This window comes from Dipodomys spectabilis, unplaced genomic scaffold, assembly GCF_019054845.1.
Source record: "Dipodomys spectabilis isolate Male_0828 unplaced genomic scaffold, ASM1905484v1 ptg000301l, whole genome shotgun sequence".
Taxonomy (NCBI): Eukaryota; Metazoa; Chordata; class Mammalia; order Rodentia; family Heteromyidae; genus Dipodomys; species Dipodomys spectabilis.
In genome coordinates, this window is record NW_024870978.1 from 5,624,462 (window position 1) to 5,636,521 (window position 12,060).

The window sequence follows — 12,060 nt, forward strand, 5'->3', positions numbered from 1 at the left end:
TTCCTTGTGTCTTAAATGAAGAAATGCTGGCTTGTTTCATGCTGATTCTACTTGTGTAGACACACTTAAAAACACTTTCCAAGTCCAAAAGCACATAAATGAAATGCACATCATATTTTGTGAGCTGGTATAATTGTGTTCTACACATTTATTGACAGGTTACAAATTATTCTCAAATTTTAATACATAAAAAACTTTCTTTTTTCTTATTTTCGTTGCCAGGACATTGGCACAACCTCAGTCAGCATTTCTCACTTTAGACATTTCATATGGTTTGGTTAAATTTTGACCTGCGCTCCAGTCTTCTGAGGAGTCACTCATCTGCTTAAGAATTGATGTTGGCTGTTGGAAAAGAGCCCAAGGAACGATGCCATTTAAAGCCTTATAACTTTATTCTTAACAAGGATATTGTCCTACTAATTTGGCTGTTGAGAGTGTCTACAAGAGCAAGGATTCCATGGGGAGCAGGGAGACATCATATGACCTATACTTATTGAGATTTCTGAGTGACTTGCTATCACTTGTACTGCATTTTTCAAGTCGAATATCTCTATACCTACAAGTTGGAAGAGATAAGAGGAGTGGTAAAAGAACTCTTAGAGGCAAATACATCTTCAACACATTTATTTCCAAGCAGTCTGTCTAAGGCATATTGAACAACTAGTAAAACTTATGTTTGCTATATATGTGTCTTTTTCCATTTCTGCATGTGTACATGTGTGTACGTATGTGTGTATTTGTGTGTATAGTAACATTCATGTTTACATATATGGGCCGATATACACATATATGCATATATAAATAAATATACAAACATAAATATATGTTCATATATATCAGGTGTTTGTTGATTTAATCTAGAATTCCCAGCGCATTGTCCTTATCACAAAGTGTACATGATAAACTGCTCTAAGTATCTGTGCTATATGAGGTGTATCCTTTGTACTCACTTCCCCCATTACCTTGTTTTTCATCCCTGTGAACAACTTCAGCCTACTTTCCATAGGATAGCGTTGTTTTTGTTACTTACTGATAATAAAAGAAAAAGGTTGTTTGTAAAAGAAAAAGAATTTTTAGGACCCAGGGTAAAAGTATCTTATCAGTCTCAATGATTCGTATGAGATAAAATTTATAATAGTACTAAAAGTGAAAAGGAATTCCTAGATCTGTTGTTTTGCCATTTAGAATGGCAAAGAATAATTTCACGTCACTGTTATAACTCTTAAAGAATGCAAGGGTAACTGATGGTCCTTATCATGTTCCCACAAAACCAGTGGACCCTGAAGGATAATAGTAGACCAGAAGAAATTCTAAGTAGCAGACAAGGAACATGAAAGAGAAAGAGCAGAAATGAGAGAGAGTGAAAGAGAGAGAAAAATATCATAATACTTATAGTGCGTAACAGATAAACAAGAGGTTTATGAGAATATTCATACTGCTATCTTGAGACTCTACATATATATTTGAAGGTATTTGATGTATGATAACTCATCAACATAAAATATAAAATGATTTTGATAAAAAATAAAAATGACTCAGAAGAAATTATAAATGCAAAGACATTCTTCACAGAAGCAAACTCTCAGAAATATTTCTTGACTTTGAAAAGGATAAATTGGCTGTAGTTAGTATAAATTAAGAAGTATGACAATTCACAAAAATATAAAAATGTGTTCACATATTTCATTATATAACCCAAAGCAGAAAGCAAATATTGTTCAGATGATTTTTTAAATCACAGTTTCTCAGGTGCTGTGAAGGTGGCTCAGTGGTAGAGTGCTTGCCTTGCATGCATGAGGTCCTGGATTTCATGCCTCAGCACGACATAAGCAGAAAAATGTGAAAGTGGTGTTGTGGATCAAGTGATAGCGCTAGCCTTGAGCTGAAGAGCTGAGGGACAGTACCCAAGACCCAGAGTTCAAGCCCCACAACCAACAAAACCAAAGCAAAAAAAAAACAAAACATAACAAAACAAAACAATTTTGTAGCCTCAATTCTGTAATAACACTACTTCAGCTTAGGGTTAAGATTTAGGTGTGGACATTTATCAACACTCCTGATTCAGACTCTACTTGATAAAATTTTTAATCAATATTTTGTTTTTAGTTTTGCTCTTTGTACATTCACATGCACCTATGAAATATGGTATGGCCATCCCAATAATATTCTCAAAGTACCTCTCAATCACTACTCACAAAAATTTGTATTATATTACAACAAGAAAAAAATGCTATAAATAAAGAAAACAATAATTAAATATTAATGATTACTAAAATAAAAAAGAAAACAATTACCAGGGTTTTCAGTATTTGAAGTGTACAGTTGATTTTACTATTTTCTCATATTCTTGTACATTTAAATCTGGTTAAAGCTATGAGTAGCTTTTAAATTTACCCACTAAGATTACTATTTATAGTTCATCTCACCATTTGTATGTGGCTTATATCATTATTTGTTCATCACAAACATATAACGTAAGGAAGCCCTAAAGTTTTAACAGAAACTGTGTACTTAAAATTTTACCTCTTCACTCTTCTTCTTTACACAGTCTTTGCAACTTATCATTAGTAAAGTTTCTATAAACTATGAAATGTACATACTTACTAGTACATACTACCAGAAAAATTATATACTTTATCGAAAAATTTTATGACCTGCGAACAGTCTTGATTTTGCCATATATAAGCAAATCCCAAAATGAAACATATTTAAAACATTAAAACTTTTAACAAACCTTAACATTTGCTGCAATGATCATTATGACAGGTGCCTTGTGTAGAATAATTGAATTCTTCTTCCTATACATCTCATGAACAACAAATATCTGGAATTATTTTGTTTTTGGCATGTCAATCTTGACTTTATTCTTAAATGTGTGCTTATGTAAGAAATACATGGTTCTAAAATTTCACAATTCTTTTTAACTTATTTGTGTTGAATTGTCTAGTTTAAGAAAATCAATTACACTTTACATATAAAAAAATATTCTGTGCTCAATTTGGCTGCACATACACTAAAATTGGAACATACAGAGATTAGCATGGTCCCTGCACAAGGATGACATGCAACTTAGTGAATCGTTCCATATTTTTAAAACAACAGATGCTGGAAGGGATGTGGCCAGAAGGGAAGCCTATTGCATTCTTGGTGTGAGTGTACACTTGTTCATCCACTTTGGAAAGCAGTTTGGAGGTTCCTCAAAAGACTCCACATAGAGCTCCCCTATTACACAGCAATCCCACTTTGGGGCATTCATCCAAATGATCACAAACAAGTCTATACAAAAACAACCACCACAGCAATGTTTATTGTATCATTATTTGCCATAGCTAAGATATGGAACCAACCCCGATGCCCCTCAGTAGAAGAATGGATCAAGAAAACATTCTGTGTGTGTGTGTGTGTGTATGTGTGTGTGTGTGTGTGTGTGTGTGTGTGAATGTACACTTACACAACCACTTTGGAAAGCAGTCTGGTGAGTCCTCAGAAAGCTAAATATTGACGCTCCTTATGGCCCACTCATACCACTTCTAGGCATCTATCCTGAACAACAGGTACCAATATTCAAGGACACATGCACCTCCATGTTTATCACAGCACTGTTCACAGTAGCCAGGATATGAAAACAACCCATATGTCCCACCAGAGATGAATGGATCCAAAAACTGTGGTAACTATACACAACGGAATATTTTCCAGTCATTAGAAAGGACAAAATAATGGCATTAGCAGGGAAATCAATCAACCTACAAGAAATCATGTTGAGTGAGGTAAGCCAAAAGTAAAGAGACAAACAGCACATGGTCTCCGTGATAAGTGGATTTTAAATCCAAAATGTAAGGTGATATGACAAAATTAACAACACTTAAGAAACCAAGGACTTCCACTCATCTGATTGAATCACTACTAAATAACCCCATTCTGCTGATCAAATGTGCACACTGAAGTGAAACCAGGAAGATGACACAGAACTAGAGGGAATCAGGGAAAAACATACAACAGCTGGATCCATCAGCTGCAATGGACATTGACCAAAATGAAATAAGCAACTCACTGTCACTGAAGGGAAAGAGGGAACAAGTGGGAAAGAGGGAACAGCTGATGCTCTGCAAAACAAAAGAAATCTACATATTTCAAAACAAAAGAAGTATACATATGGAAGAAATAACTCTATTGCAAAGCTCAGAGAACTCATAAATGTTGTAGACCATGATAGACAATTTACTCCATCAAAGTTAGAATGTGTTTGTGACTTTAACTAAGCATCACTATCCCACAATATTTTGAAATTTGGGAAATTATGTAACCACTTAATCACAAGAAAAACATTTGAAAAAATGAGGAAGGTGGAAAACTAAGTTGCTCTAAAAAACAAAAAAGGAAAATGTTCTGTGTGTATATGTGTACATACACACACACACATATTACATATATATACATATATATATGTATATATATTAATTCTATGCCTCCGTCAGAAAGAATGACATTGCCCAATTTGTTAGGAAATGGAAAGACTTGGAAAAAAATTATATTAACTGATGTAAGCCAAGTCCAAAGAAACATAGGTCCCATGGTATCCCTTATTTGCAATAACTAGTATATGTCTGGGATAAGCAGAAAAGTTGAAAAAGCTATGTGTATATGATAGATAAGTTGATGTTAAGCTAAATGACCCCCAAGATAGAGACAGAAGTGGTTTTTCTTTTTTGCTGTTGTTTCTCACATATTTATAATGTAAGATGTGATTTTTTTATATGTTCCTCCCCAACAGTATAACCCCCGTTTTCAATTTATTTGATGTTGGTGCATCTGCATCTTGTATATACACTTCTCTAATTTGGGGAGGGAAATGGAAAAAACATGCTTAAACAGGAATACAGTTTGACAACCCATTGTATAACAATAGATGCACAAGACATTATTTTGAAAAACGAACTTTATAATTTAGGCTGGGGACATTGGGTGAGGCTTGTGGGTGTGAGGAGTGTACTTGTGGAGGTGGAAGGGAAGCAATGGTGGGGGGAAAACAAAGGAGGAGGTAACAATGCTTGATAGAAATGTACTTATTACTTTGATCATGTAACTATAACCCCTCTGTACAGTATTTTTACAACAAAAATGTATAAAAATGTTTTGAGATGGAAGTTTATTTTGCCTATTTTACCCATATAATATCGTTAACAAAGAAATTAATGCAAAATACTGATATGAAGATATTTTGAAAAAGTGAGTGTGTGTGAATTCCTGCGTGTTAGCATGCTCAGAGTTTGAAATCAGGGCTTCAAGGTCTCGCTACATCTTTCTCTCTAGATTGGTGAGCTACTATGTGAGCTACATCTCCATTCCTGGCCCTTTGCTGGTTCATTAAAATTTTTGAAAAATAATCTCATGAATTTATTTTGCCCTGATTGGCTTCCACAGATCTCAGTCTCCTGAGTAGGTATCCCAAGTAGTTAGGATTACAGGTGTAACAAACCAGCACAAGGCTTTCAGAATAATTTTAAAAGTAGAAGAAAATTTACTTCACAGGGGCCTGTTTTATCATCTCCTAGTTTTAAAGCATTTTGGATTGATTATATGTGAATTTTTTCATTCTTGAATTCTTAAAATACAGTAAGTGATGATATTTAAAATATTTAGTACTTTTTAAAACCGATACTGGAACTATGGGACAGAAAAAATTTGCATGTCTTTGGACCATAATTTATAAGCTCAGCTCTGTGCATGATAACCCAATGTCACCAACACAGTCTGTGTTGAAGACAAAATGTAACAGAAAACAATCACCATTCGCAATAATTGCTATGCTATTATTCCTTGTACAATATGAATATTGAATTGAGAGTATCAGAGAATGGAGAGAATTTATCTACCTTTTGTGTATTGCTGAAAGACTTCTAGAAAATTTGACTCATCTCCTTCAACACTGTGTGTCTTGGGCCATGCACTTACTTCCTTTAATTACAATTTTTCCCAACACTGAAATGGTAATAACATTAGCATTATAACAAATTTTATCTTAAGAATTAAGGGTTCTTAAAATGGTGAACTCTTTCTCATTCTTGTAGAGGCATTATCAGATGAGAAGAACTGTATTTTTTTGTTTGCTTACTTCCATTTATTCTTCAGATTGAAATCTGAACTACTTAAGACTGAAAGAAACCAAAATTAGAAATGCAGGCTTTGGAAAGAGCAATCAATGTAAAATAAATAAAATACATATAGCTATGTAACAGGTCTAACTAAATTGTTATATAGTCTCAATTATAAACAGAAAATGATTTAAGCAATATCATGTTATTGAAAATTGAAAAATGTTAGGAGTTGCTTAATTTTTTCTTTTTTACTACCTTGAATTAATTATCTTTGTATACAGAGATTAAAGATGAGATTAACAAGAAACTTGATTTAAAATGGACAAAAGTTTGAATAGACATGTTTTCCATAAACCCCTCTATATCACCAGTGGGTTTACCAGTTGTGTTTAATACAACTTCTGTGCTGACTTAATGCTTTGTGAGCAGAAGTCATTAGAGAAATGTAATTCAAAATTACTATGATACTACTTTATATCTATTATAACTCTTATCAAAAAAAATCAAAGGAACCAGGTGTGGTGGTAAAGGTTTGTAATTCCAAGCATTTAGGAGGTTGGATTTCAGTCTTAAGACAGTCTGGGGTACTGAAGATAATAAAAACTTGGCCTTTATTACCTTTTAAGTAAAAGATAATAGTGTTGGTGAGAGTGTGAAGAAAAGGAAATTTTCTACACTCTTGGTCAAAATACAGGTTAGTATTCTCCTTGTAGAAAGTAGTATGCAGTTTTCTAAAGAAATCATAATTGAAATATCATCTGAACCACCAATCATGTGATTATTTCTCTCTGGCTAACTCGAAAATATATCTGTAGTTCATTGTTATTCACATTATTCACATCAACAGCCAAGATATAAATCAAAGTTCAGTGTTCAAATATACTAATAAACAACTGTGGTACATGCACAAATATCTTTTTGTTTCATCTTTAAAATAACAAGAGACTTCTCCCATTAGCCACAACTTACAATGACCTGAAAGATGTATTCGAAATGAAGAAAAATGTCATGTTCTGATCTTTGTAAACATACATACACACACACACACACACATACACATACACACACACACACACACACACACACACACACACACACACACACACACACACACCATCCTCAAATAATAAGACAGAATTTTTTTAAAAAAAGTAAAGCGAAGTGGAACTTCTGGGGCATTTAGTTCACAATGCATAAGATACTAGATATACATTATGACCAGGTATAGAGTTGTAATGTACAACATGAGGATACAGGGGACAACATTGGCCTTACATACGAATATATCTAAGTAAGTAGGAGTTGTTCTTCCTAGTAGTGGTTACTCCTTTAGTTGTTCTTCCTTCTATAATGGATAATATGAATGTAATTCTTTAAGTATACCTGCCGATTTTCAGAAATAATAACAAACAATATAGCAATAATGTTGCACGCTCAACATAGAACAAAATGTCAAATTAAAATACATGAGATTATCCTTGATGTAATCTAATTATTACAAATTAGGGAAACCATGTGACCTATGTTTCTTTAAGTCTGGGGTACTTCACTTAATATGATTTTTCCAAGATCTTCCATTTCCTTATAAATGTGGTGGTCACATTCTTTATGATGGAAGCATATTTTTCCATGTGTGTATATCTGTGTTTGTGTGTGTGTGTGTGCGTGTGTATGTGTGTGTGTGTGTGTGTGTGTCGTTTTTGGTAAATATTACTGTGATACACAGTAGTAGCTTTACTGTGGCCTTGTTTGTGATCACCTGGTTATATGCCCAGAAGTGGGATAACTGGGTAATAGGGGAGCATTATTGTGTACATCAAGGATAATATTAGTAGATGAGCAGAATAGCTCAATAGCTATGAACATATGATCGTATAAGGTGATTCCAAGTGAAATGAACTCCAAGACATGTTCTTTGTTGTTGTTGTTGTTTTTTTTTTTTTTTGTCGGTCGTGGGGCTTGAACTCTGGGCCTGGGCGCTGTCCCTCAGCTATTCAGCTCAAGGTGAGCACTCTACCACTTGAGCTACAGCGCCACTTCCGGTTTTCTGGTGGTTTATTGGAGATAGGAGTCTCACGGTCTTTCCTGCCCGGGCTGGCTTTGAACCACGATCCTCAGATCTCAGCCTCCTGAGTAGCTAGGATTACAGGCGTGAGCCACCAGCGCCCGGCTTGCTGTTGTTGTTCTTAATGTACTATGTGATTTCTTTTTATCCTTTTGTGTTTTCCCCACCTATGGTTTATCCCCTGTAGTCACTGTATTTGATTTTGATACCCTGGGTATTTTAAATATGTTGATCTGAACTAGGGAAGGGAAAGGAAAATAAAACAAAATGGTGAGACAAAGGACAAAGGGGGAACCTATGCAACAGTAGTACTCACAAGACAATATGTTGTAAATAATCTTGGGGGGGCGTTAGGAATGAAGAGGGAGAAAAATAGGGGAAAATGTAACAAGTTAGAAAAAAAGAAATTAATTACCTTACTTATGTAACTATATCCCATCTCTACATTACCTTGACAATAAAATTTAAATAAAAAATAAAATAAAATATAAGAGAGCAGCAATACAGGATATGGGAGTGGGGAAAATACTGTAGTATCATAGAGCAGAACAGCTGTGGAAAGCAGTAATTTTACATTAACATAGCAAGTAATAAACTAACATACAGATTTTCAGCCTCATGTCAGTCATTAAAAAGGGAAAACAAAATACACAATCAGCAAACCAATAGAGATAAAATAGAAAACTAAACAATTAAGATGAAGAGATGACTTGGACCAAGAATAACAAATGACACAATTAGGAAACAAGTAACAAGCTGCTGGGGTGGGAAGGTGGCTCAGTGGTAGAGTGGTTGCCTTGCATACCTGAGGCCCTGGGTTTGATTCTCAGCACCACATAATCAAAAAGAAAAAAACCAGAAGTGGTGCTCTATTTCAAGTGGTAGAGCACTAGCCTTGAGCTGAAGTGCTGAGGCACAGCACCAAGGCCCAGAGTTCAGGACCCACAATCGGACCCAAAAAATAAAATAAAAAAAATAACAAGCTGCTAAGGTTTAAAATGATCACCCTTAATTCTATTGACTTGTTTACATCACAATTTTTTAGAAGTATAATTCAAATCACAGTTTAATAGCATATCATTTTAATAATAGTTTATTTATTGCTGATTTCTTAATATTGAATGTTTAATATATAATTTTAATTTCAGCAGCTACAGAAAAGAAAGTGAAAATAATTTTAATAATATATTTATGAATTGTAAAATTGAGAAGCATAAGAATTTAAACAAATAACATATCATTATTGCTTCATTTCTGTGATTTAATGTAATAATTCAAAGTGTGTTCTACACTTAGCACTCATCTTAACATCAAATAATAAATTATTGCACATGACACTTGGTATTAGTTGGAAGGGTTCAGCACTGTGGTAAAATTCACACCGCATAGTACACAAGGGTATGACCCCTCTCATATAGCTTAAATTGTGGAAATTTGATTTCTACATGCATGTTAAATTCTTGCCTAGGTGACATCTATAAAATTATATACACGAGGACTATTTCAGATGATTCTTAAAAGTCATCTTCATTAATTGAATTTTTATTACTTCATACCAAATATTTACAGAGAGACTGAATTTTTGAGTAAATGATGTTGTATGTGAGCCAGATTATACGTATTAAGGTTTATTTTATATTCCTGACATTGTTTCTAGAGTTGGATTTATTTGTCCATTATGGGTTAAGTGTATTATATTGGATATATGAAAGTAAAGTGAATGTTTAGTCCATTAATACTTTGTGTAATCCCAGTATAAATTATCCATCTGTTTGAAGTAATGAAAATAACAACAGATAAAAGCAAGATAAAGGAGTCTGTAGTAGACAAGTATTTACACCGTTATTTTGAAAGTTGGTCCTCTTTTACACAACAGAATGTTCTTGAGAATATGTGTCCCAGGCTGGCCACAACTGAAGAATATTATGGTTTGATCGATCATAAAAGAAGGAAGGAAGGTTCGTTCCCCTTCCTTCCAAATGTCTGATCCCAGGAATGTGATCTGCTTTAAGGTGCCTACTTGGAAATGAACTTTTTTCAGAGTCAACCTTGAAAAGCCATCTTGATAGACGACTTCTGTAAGTGGTTAGAAAACATTATTGATGACTTTGCAAGGATGCCTGATTGCCTCATTTTGAGACAATTAACAGGAATTTAATCAGTTGTTCTTTGTATCTTTAGGAGAAAAACCCATTGACTCTAGGCCAGCGGATCACAGGGGTCCAGAGAAACTTCTAACTTGAATAGTAATCCTAGATATCTAAAACAAAACACACACACACACACACACACACACACACACACACACACACACACACACACACACACACACACACTCCAGTAAGCACAGCCAGGCAGGGTTGCTATCACAGCCTACATGAAGTCAGGCAAAAAACAGAAGCTGAGAGTCATTTAGTTGATAACTAATATAATTTTTATGAGGCAGACTCACATGAGACTCCAGAGAGAGGATCAGAAAGACTGATCAGAGAGACAAAAATTGGTCAATGAAAGATTGGAAAGTAGAATTCCTTGTAGAACAAATAAATCATAGAAAGCTTGTGCATGTAAGAACAAGATAGAATACCAAATTCCAGAAATGCACATTTTCTTAAAAGTCAGCTTAATGAATTATCAGCACAAATCATTAAATTCTAAAGTATTTGACCACATGTGGGAGAAGGTTGAAAAGAAAGAAAATTTCATCACTTTATTAGGAAGTCTAATATCACATTAGAAAGTAATCAAGCACAGATTTGTAATAAAAAGAGAAAACAATTATTCCAAATGAGGGTTTCATTTCCTTTGATGTAAAAGTTCTTAAATTAGGTGCTAGCAATTACCATACAATTGATCCAGTCCCCCATCTGAGTTGATATTGACTGCAGTATTATCACATGAAGGAAAAGAGAAAATTTACAAATGTCTGATGAAATGAGGTAAATGTGAAGTGTTCTAATAGTAATATCTGAGGTTTAGACACAGGTGAAGAGGTGGATTTTCTTTTCTAAAAATCTCCCATTTTTACCTTGTGCCAGTGGCTCACAGCTGTATCCTAGCTACTCTGAGATCTAAGGACTATGGTTCAAAGCCAGCCTGGGCAAGAAAGACCCTGAGACTATTATTTCCATTTAGCCATCAGAAAACCAAAAGTGGCACTGTTGCTCAAGTAGTAGAGCACTCATCTTGAGTTGAAGAGTTCAGGGACAGTGCCCAAGTCCAGACTACAAGCCCCTCACACAGCAACGACAACAAAATCTCCATTTCATGGATTACCTACATCTCTTCCTAACATTCAACAAAGGAGCCATTTTATCACCCACTACATTTAAGTCCTAATCTAGCTACTGCAAATAGATTGATTTGGTATCTTATATAAAACGGTTCATATTTGCGGAAACAAATACCAGCAGTGGTAACTTTTTTCCAGTCCTTGAACTCTGGGCCTGAGCCCTGAACATGATTATGCTGGTAGCTTTTATGTGAGCTTGTTTGTTATTTATTGCATTACTGCCAATGAGGGGAATTACTGGGTCTTAAGGGAGATCTATATTTACTCTTTCAGGAAACTCCGTACTGCATTCCACAGTGGTTGAACATGTTTAATTTCCCACCACCAGTGTAATAGAGTTCCCAATTGGCTACATCCATGCCAGTGTTTGCTATTGTTAGTTTTCTTAGTAATGGCCATTCTAATGGACGAGGTAGAAGCTGTCTTGTTTACTTATAGATTTGTATGCATCTTCTAGCTACAATAAAGAAATGAATCCATGAAACCTATATTGCTCTGAGTCGGCATTCCTTTCTCTTTGCTCTTAATATAATTTCCCAAACCTTTCATTTTCCTTAGACTGGTGAAAATTCATCTTTCTGATGGGTGATATAATTCCATTGTGT

The 12,060-nt window shown here is 34.5% G+C and overlaps 1 non-coding gene across 1 annotated transcript; it reads left to right on the forward strand.

Moving 5' to 3' along the window:
* The first annotated feature begins 2,989 nt into the window (after window positions 1-2,989).
* LOC122127503 lies at window positions 2,990-3,092 on the forward strand. The gene has a single exon (XR_006151178.1). It is a non-coding gene; the product is annotated as a U6 spliceosomal RNA (small nuclear RNA).
* Window positions 3,093-12,060: the final 8,968 nt, after the last annotated feature.